Source organism: Fringilla coelebs (assembly GCF_963513975.1).
Source record: "Fringilla coelebs genome assembly, chromosome: 4".
NCBI classification, from domain to species: Eukaryota; Metazoa; Chordata; class Aves; order Passeriformes; family Fringillidae; genus Fringilla; species Fringilla coelebs.
Genome location: NC_140032.1, coordinates 73,338,126 through 73,347,290, shown reverse-complemented (window position 1 = coordinate 73,347,290; position 9,165 = coordinate 73,338,126). Strand labels below are relative to the sequence as shown.

General features: G+C 51.7%; 2 long non-coding RNA genes across 2 annotated transcripts; both read right to left on the bottom strand.

Annotated features, from left to right (window-relative positions):
* Positions 1–2,566: 2,566 nt before the first annotated feature.
* On the bottom strand, positions 2,567–3,624 carry LOC311152825. Its single transcript, XR_014616097.1, has 3 exons — positions 3,486–3,624; positions 2,859–2,921; positions 2,567–2,713 (listed from the first exon to the last, which is right to left on the bottom strand). It is a non-coding gene; the product is annotated as an uncharacterized lncRNA (long non-coding RNA).
* A 1,043-nt stretch (positions 3,625–4,667) lies between these two features.
* Positions 4,668–7,462, bottom strand: LOC311153169. The gene is made up of 4 exons (XR_014616123.1): positions 6,962–7,462; positions 6,701–6,867; positions 6,537–6,617; positions 4,668–6,456 (listed from the first exon to the last, which is right to left on the bottom strand). It is a non-coding gene; the product is annotated as an uncharacterized lncRNA (long non-coding RNA).
* Positions 7,463–9,165: the final 1,703 nt, after the last annotated feature.

Below are 9,165 nucleotides of genomic sequence, written 5' to 3'. Positions count from 1 at the left end.
AATAGAACGAATAGAAAAGAAAACCCTGTAGAAACACACACAGCAAACCACAAAAACTACTATAAAAAAATCAAACCAACTCGCTAAACACAAAACCGCACCAGTGACCCAGAACTTTACTAAAAAAGAAAAACAAAACTCTACCTCTACATTGACACAAAGAATAACCAAAACTCTATAAAAATAACTTTAAAACACGAAGTAATTAACAATATATAAAATCCGACACCACTAAAGAAAAAAAAAAACTACCCAAATTAAAAAACTGCCTAAAAAGACCGGCCATATAAATACCCATGTTACGGAAAATAAAAATAATAAACAACGGCTCTCCACCACAAAAAAAAAAAAAAAAAAAAAAAAAAAAAAAAAAAAAAAAAAAAAAAAACCAAAACACAAAAAAACAAAAAAAAAAACAACCAAACAAAATCCCTAAAACTAAATCAACTCAAAATTGCAACAAAAAAATTATTCCTAACTGAATAAACCCACAGTGCCTCAATTTATCAAAAGAAACATGCCGTCTAGAAATAAAGACAAAGCCTAAAGAGAAACGTAACCATAAACACTATCTCCCAAAAGATCCGAAACGATAAACCGTACACTCCAATCAAACAGACCAAATAAGTAAAAGCCCTGTAAGATGATAAACAAAAGCGCTATGATAAATATTTTTTAAAAACCCCTCACCTATTAACTACACGACGCCACCTCAAACCCACCAAAAGAAACACTGCACACTCACGCTAATAAAAGCCACCGCAACAGAAGGTAAAATCTCTGCTTCACGCTACGAGCCATAAAACCCCTTGTACACCTTTAAAACCATTCCGTACCTCAGCACAAAAAAAAAGAGAACAAAAACAAAAAAAAATAAACCCGACAACAACATAAAACCATAAAAAACAACCCCTTATCATCACCTCCTGAAGCGAGAACCATCACGGTCAGGAAGAACACCGTATCCCTCGGCACACGCCAACTGCAAACAGAACCAAACGATACAACAGATCGCTAAAACCCACCTCAAACCCACGACACCAAAGACCTTTCAGCAATCGAAGCCCGCGCTCCCGGCACCGCACGGAGCGCGGCTCCCGGCAGGAAAGCGGCTCCTCCGGCGGCTCCTCCGGCACGCAGGGGCGCCGCCGCCCCGGAGACCCCCGCCCGCTCCCCCCTGCCCGCCGGGGCCGGCACCGGGCCCTGCGCGCCCCGGCGGCGCCCGAGCCCCGCGCCCGCAGCGGGCAGAGCGGCCGGCACCGGCCGGGCCAGCGCAGCGCCCGTGCCGCCTCTCCCGCCCGCCGGCCCGGCCGAGCTCCCCTCGGCTCCGCACGGCCCGCACCGGCGCGGCTCTGGCGCTCCCGCGGCAGCCCGGCCGCGCCAAATTCCCCGGCCGCCTCGGCAAGTGCCCGGCCGCTGCCGGCAGGGCTCCCGAGCGGCGACGCTCCGGGCCGGGCCACGGGCACAAGAAGCGCCCTCAAATGCGGCGGCACGGCCCCACTTCAACCCTGCGAACGCTGCGACAGCTGCAGCTTCCTGCAATTGGACCCCGAAACTCACCCGCAGGCGGGGCTCACCTCACTTCCACAAGGGCAAATAAACGTGTTCTCCCCTTCAATTTCATCCCCGATAATAGCAGAAAAGGTGGCACTCAAATGAAATCCTTCAAATGACGGGGAAAGGAGGATTTTGATCTCAATACAAACCCTTTAAAAGGAGGAACAGGGCTGCCCTCTCCATTTAAACCTTTGGAGGATGAAAATGGGGTGGCAACCTTCAAATCAATCCCATAATGCGACAACAATATTTTCTCCATTCCCCTTAAAATAGAACGCAGGGATTTCCTGTCACCCCTGTGGTACCCCTAACAGCCTGGAAAAGCCAGGTTTGCCTTCAATCAACACCCTTAAAACCACAAGTGAAGGGGGATCCCTCCACAGCTCAAACACAGACAATAATAGAAGAGTAGTTGCTTCCCTTTCCTTCATTTCTTTTCTCCTCATAAGCTCCATTTTTCTTTCCTGGGGGCACCGGGGAGGTACTGGAAAGACGAAATTTCAAAGGGAAAGGACAAAAGTCCCTGCTCCAAATCCACACGGGCTCACCTGTTCGGATGCTGCTTCCCGCCACAAAGATTCGTCCCTCGGCACCTCCTTTAGGCAATGCTCCAGCATCCAAGTGCGGATCCTGGTGCTCCCCCAGACCCTGCGAGAAGCTCTCACCGTCCTTCCAGGAGACAGCCCCGGGAGCCCCCATAAACCCCTCTACTCAGCAGCTCCACATAAAAGGGAGCTGAGGCAAACCCTCCCCCCAAAACAGCCCCCGGCACGGGCCGGCCCCTCCTCATCCTCACACTCACACCTGGCGCTGGTGCCGCCCTCCAACAGCGCCTCTCCCCCTCTGGCACACAGCCCGCTTCTCACAGACACACAGCAAACAGAAATCCGCTACACGTGTTGGCTTTTCTTAGTCCGTCTGGGTCCACAATTAAAACACGTGATGACATAAATATGAAGTAAAAAAACCACATGAAACACAAGGCAGAGCTAGGATTTTACAGGTCGTGGGTTTGGCACTCTGGATGACAAGCGCCTCTTCCGGGACTGCCACACGGTTTGGGGACCACAATTAAAACACGTACGTGCACCAATGGCATTGAGGGAAAGCTTTCCAGTGGAGAAAACTGTCATTCAGGTAGCACACGTTGATACACCTTTAGAAAAAGCAGAGCCGGCGCCACCTCCTAAGACCCCTGCTGAGGAACCCAGCCCTCCTTAGGACACCCAATGCAGCAGACCTCGAAAAAGGAGGGGAAAAGTCAAGCCTGGAGTGGAAAAAGAGATTATAAGGACACCAACCTTCAAAAAAAGCCTTTGCACAGCAACAGTGGGAATCAGTCACATTTCTTCTTTCCTTGCTCTCTGTGACAACATAAATATGAAGCAAGAAAACCAGATGAAACACAAGGCAGAGCTAGGATTTTACAGGTCTTGGGTTCTGCACTCTGGATGACAAGCGCCTCTTCCGGGACTGCCACACCGTTTAGGGACCACCAGAGAACGGAGGCCAAAGGTGCCCGAGAGCCCTTTCTATTCCCTTCAGCCCCTGCAGCTGTTCCTATGGTTTCAGGGCACAGCTCGGTCCGTTCCTAGATAAAAACGTTAAGGCAATGTTTCCAAAACTACTACCCATCTCTTGTCAGAGTTTCCTACATTGCTGGATAGAGAGTGGAGAGAGAGAGGGTTTCTTCCCAAATGAATTCCTATTCTTTACCAATACCCATACAAACTAATAACTTGACAGGTTTTAGCATTCTACACCCACCCCTCCCTGTGAATTTGGGGGCAGCTTTGGATCCCTCTGGAGGTCGGCACCCAGCATGACCCCCTCGTTCGCCACCCACCGCAGTGCGGCTCGCTCTCCTTGGGACCTTGGGGTGCCCCAAATGGCATCAGAGCCCCGAGTCTTCAGCCCCTTTTCCTCACCCCTAAAGAAGGCACAGAACGAGTCCAACTGCCCTGGACGGCAGCGCAGCGCTTCCTTCAAGCCCCTTCCACACGTACGTCCCCCCCAGAAAGGGATTCTGCTGCAACAAGAAAGGGGGGCAGCCCCCAGAAGGGTTGAGGTTCCTCCCCAGCCGCGCTGTCACGGCCCAGGGGCAGAGAGAGGCCGTGGCACAGACGGCGGCGACCGCACGGCACGGCACAGAGCGGGGGCCTCTCTCAGCATGATGTCGGGAAAGCCGCGGGTCCGGCGGCGTCGGGCGGGGTGTCTGACCGGCACGGGGGGATCCGCCGAGAGCCTCCGGCCCCGTGCGGTGACTCCTGCAGAGGCCGAGGGGCGCCGGGCTCCCGCCCTCGAGGCTTTATTCTCCGGCACCCCGAGCCCCGCGGCTGCGGGAGAAGGAAGGAAAGGGGGGACGGGGAGAGAGGGGCGATAGCAGGGGATGAGAAAGGGCAGGCGGGGAGGTCGGGCTCTGGAGGGAAGCGGGAGGGAAAGGGAAAGCTCGCGAGGGGGGTAGAGGGAGGGTGGACAGAGGAGGGGGAGAAGGGGAACAGAAGGGAGTAGCTGGATAGAGACAGGACAGGAAGTAACCGGGTTTGTGGGGGGAGAGGGAAACGGGGGAAAGGGAGCGAGAGAAGGCGAATACGGGGAGGAGGAAGGAGGGGGAGACAGAGGGACAGGCGGGGAAGCCTCACACAGCCCCGGCTCCACCCCGAGCCCGCCCCGGCCTTCCCGGGACGGTGCGCTGGGCGGAGCTCGCCTCGGTTCGGTGACACTTTTGCCACATTCAGCCATTATCGGCTACTCTGAGCTGCATTCGGCTCTTCAAGGGCCATTATCGGCTACAATCGGCCACATTCGGCCATTCCGCAGAGCTCAGCTCTGTTCGGCCCAGCCCGGCTGGACTCGGCTCACACATTTCCTGACGGCAGCCCCTAGGAATTCTAACGTGACACAAACTGCAACCTCCAAAAAGCTTGAGGGCTTTTAAAGAAATATCAGTTTAACTCTCGGGACAGAGCTGAGGGCTCCTGTAGGATAAGAATATGCACATGTACAAGCGATTCCTTCATTTGCATCCTGATTTTATGAAACCCCCCTCTCCCCAAATTCCATACATACCACAAGCAATGGGCAGTTCTGGTTTTTTATCACTTCGGCTGGCACTGCCTGTTTGCAGATCTGGACTGGCACGCTCAACTACCCTCACATTGAAGAACAATGTATCAGATTTCTCAGACAGTTCCCAATCAAACTCACCTATAATCACTGAGCAGAAAATCCTTTGGGGTTTAGTTCCATTTCTCACCTGTTCCAGGCAGAGGGAAGATGGGTTTGTGTTGCACGTGGCAACAGCAGCAGCAGGGATGGATCAGGGTTCTATTTGTTTGGTTGGTTTTTAATTAAAAAAGGGTAATAAAAATGAACCAGGTCTGATGCAAATGTCTTGAAGTGCCACTCAAGCTTTTGAAACCCAAGAAGATCATCCTGATTGCTGAGTCCAGTCTTCCTCTGTCTCCTCCTTCTTCGCACTTACACCCCATTGTAGGAAGCTCTGCAGCCTTTTTTTCCCGTCCTGTATTAGAGACAGGGTGGATACTAAATGCACAGACATGCACAAACAGTCTTTCTGGCTCTCCAAAAAGATAAAAATGCCTGAAATAAATATTAAATGAGTAGTACGCTCTCAAGCTGTTCAAGAAAAGGGAAAGTGGAGCTTTAATGTCCCTCTGAGAGATGTTGAATAAAATCTTCCCCCCGAGTTTGCACACAGTAATGAAATACTGATTTTTGTGACCAAACAAGGTAGGTCTGTATGAGAACAGCTCAGGAGGCTTTCAGGGCTCACGATGATCTCAGTCCCCTGAATTATTTCCCTCAGGGGAACCCCCTCACCCACACTGATGTCCTCTGGCACAGATCTTACCCTTCTGCACCTGAAAAAAAGTTATGACAAAAGTCAAAGGTCTGCAGGATAACTTCAGAGCTCCAAACATCTTGTGTCCATATAGGAATACCAACTCAAGTCCAACTACACGCCACATTACAAATTTCAAGTCCCCAGGACTTGTCCTATTACACCAGGCCGGGCAGCAGGGCAGAGCAGCTCCGGCACAAACCTGTGCAGACACCCGTGACACAGGACAGGACATGACAGACAACGGGGACACAACACAGACAGAAACCTCTTGTCAGGAAGAATGACTGCAAGGACTGAGAGAATGCAAAATGAGCTGACTGAGGGGAGACCGATGGTGGGCTGATGAGGCTCAGAGAAGCCTGGACAAAGAAGATGCTAACAGAAGGATTGATTCCATGAACTGCAAAGATGCATGCCCGAGAATCCTACAGTCAGAATCCTCTACCTGTCCTCAGATTCTTACAAGTCCTAAGCAGCCATAACGGATCCTCGCAGGGTGCAGCTGCCCATACAGCTCAGAACAAGACCTGAAATGCCATACGACTGGATGCTTCTAAAGAGAGATGGAATTTGATGCCTGTCTGAGCTCCCGAGTCAAAAATTCTATGGCATGGGTGCCAGGCCAAGGAACACAGAGATCACAGATGCTAAGAACGGTACCAAGGTTTTTGATAGTCCCGTCAAAGAGCTAAGGTAAAACACATAATATACCCAGACACATATAATGCACGACGGACAAGTGACACCACACACACCAGCACTGCTCTGCCCTGCACACCTCAGAACTGTGATCAAAAGCAACAACTGATGGGGCCTAAGGGGCCACTGCTTGGACATCCCTGACTCCAAAGCAGACTCAAAAACCTCTCCCGGTGACTCCCAACCCAGCACCCCACTTTCATCTCTTCCGCACGCCACAGCCCTGTACTTATCTCTCGGACAGCTGGGCATGGCAATCCATGCTGGGTGCAAAAGAAAGCGGCCTCACCATCTGGGAAGTCCCTGCTGTCTCCAGGCCACTGCCTCTTACTCTGCCAAGAGAAAGAAAACCAAACATCAGGGCACAAGCTTAGCAGCTCATTGGCCAAAGCCCAACAAGTCTGCCACTCACCCTTCTCCTAAGAATGCCCGGCTCCTCCGGCCGCACGCTTCGGCCGGGCTCAGAGGCCAATGCCATTGTTGAGGGGTCTGCCTGGGTTAAGGGGAGACAAGGTGATGTGGCATTGCTGAAAACGGAGGGGACCCGCACTCCTAGTCCCTACTTCCCCGACTCACCTCAACTCCTCAGCCATTCCTGAGGGCTACACAGACGGGACCATGAAATAGAAAGGGCAGAGGCTTCATCACCGAGTCCCATAATACTTCCAGAGGGCTCACAAAAGCACCAAACCCAGTCCATCGGACGGTCGGTGACGGCGCTTGGCGTACTCTGAGGGGATTGCCTAAAGCACACAAACAAAAACAGATGCTTCGAGGTGTACCAGAAAGTGAGACTTGAGCAATAAAAACTGCTTCTGCACATTACTCAATGCTCACCTTGGCCACTCGGCCTTGACTGCTGCTCTCTGCTGTGACTTCCGAAAAGGAAAGACAAAGAACAGTGCCATAACAGAGTCACCATTTACGTTTCTGCTGCAGAGACACTGACTGACCTGCGCAGGGAAACCCCTCACCCAGGATGGGGCACGCTGCCCTGGATTTTATGCTGCTGCACCTGGAAGAAAGTGAGGACAGAAGTCAAAGTGCTGCAGAATAACTTAAGAGCTCCAAACATCTTGTGTCCATCTACAAATCCCATCGAGAGTCCAACTACACCCCACATTACAAATTTCAAGGCCCCAGGACTTCTCCAGTTGCAGGCTACGCAGCAGGGCAGAGCAGCTTCCAGCACAAACCTGTGCAGAAACCCGTGACACAGGACAGCACAGGACGGGACAAACAATGGGGACACAACAGGGACAGAAACCTCTTGGCAAGGAAAAGGACTGCAAGGACTGAGAGAAGGCAAAATGAGATAACTGAGATGAGATCGATGGTGCGCTGATGAGGCTCAGAGAAGCCTGGAGGAAAAAGATGCTAAGTGAATGCAGTTCCTGGAATAAATCAAAGATGGATGCCCGAGAACCCTACAGCCAGACTCCTCTCCCTGACCTCACATTCTAACAAGTCCTCATCTGCCATAATGGATCCTTGCAGGGTGCAGCTGTCCAGACAGCTCAGAACAAGACCTGAAAAGACATGGGAATGGATGCTTCTAAAGAAAGAAGAGATTCTGATGCAAGTCTGAGCTCCTGAGTCAAAAGTTCTTAGCACAGGTGCCAGGACGAACAACACAGATCACCAATGCTAAGAATGATGCCAGGGTTTCTGATAGGCCCCTCAAAGGCCTAAGGTAAAAGACAGGACATACCCAAACAACACAGAACGCACGACGGACAAGTGACACCACACACACCGGGACCGCTCTGCCCTGCGCACCTCAGCTCTGCCATCCAAAAGTGAGACTTTCCTTGTATGTGGCCTAAGGAGCCACTTTGCGGACACCCCCATCCCCAAAGCCAAATCAAATTCCCCTCCCGGTGGGTCCCTACCCAGCACCCCACTTTCATCCCCTCTGTGGGTCTTGGCCCTCTACTTATCTCTCAGACATCTGGGCATGCCAGTCTGTGTCAGGTGCACAAGAAGGCCACCTCGCCATCTGGGAAGCTCTGTCTGACACCAGGCTGTTGTCTCTGAGTCTGCCAAGAGAAAGAAAACCAAACATCAGTGCACGATCAGGGCAGCCAATTTCCCAAAACCTCACAATTCCAGTGCTCACCGTCTCCTAAGGATGCCCGGCTCCTGGGGCCCCACGCTTCAGGCTTGCTCAGAGACCGACACCACTGTGCCAGGGTGCACCTGGGCTAAGGGCAGACAAGGTGATGTGGCATTGCTGAAACCTGAGGGGACCCTCTCTTCCCATCCTCCTGACCTTCCCGACTCACCCCAACTCTTAGGTAATTGCCAAAGGCTACCTGGGTGGCACCTGTGAATTGAAAAGGCAAAGGCTTCATCACCAAGTCCTCTAATGCGTCCACAGGGCTCACAGGAGCAGCAAACCCGGAGCATCGGCCGATTGGTGACGGCGCTTGACAGACTCCAAGTGGATTGCCTAAAGCACACAAACGAGAAGAGATGCTGAGAGGTGCACCAGAAAATGAGACTTGAGCAATAACAAACTGCTTCAGCACACTATTCAATGCTCACCTGGCCCACTGCTCACCACCTTGACTGCTGATATCTGTCTTGACTTCCTAAAAAGAAAGACAAAGAACCGTGCTGTAACACAGTCGCCATTTACACAACTGCTGCAGAGACAAACACTGACTGACCTGATAAGGGGTAACCCCCCCACCCGGGATGGGGCCCTCTGGAACAGATTTCATCCATATATATCTGAAAAAAAAAAAAGTTTGAATCAAAGTCAAAGTGCTGCAGGATAACTTAAAAGCTCCACACATCTTGTGTCCATCGACAAATCCCATCTAGAATCCAACTACACACCACATTACCAATTTCAAGTACCCAGGAGTTTTCCTATTACACCAGGCTATGCAGCAGGGCAGAGCAGCTCCAGCACAAACCTGTGCAGACACCCGTGACACACAACAGGACATGACATGACAAAAAAAGGGGACACAACAGGGACAGAAATCTCTTGGCAAGGAAAATGACTGCAAGGACTCAGAGAAGGCCAAATG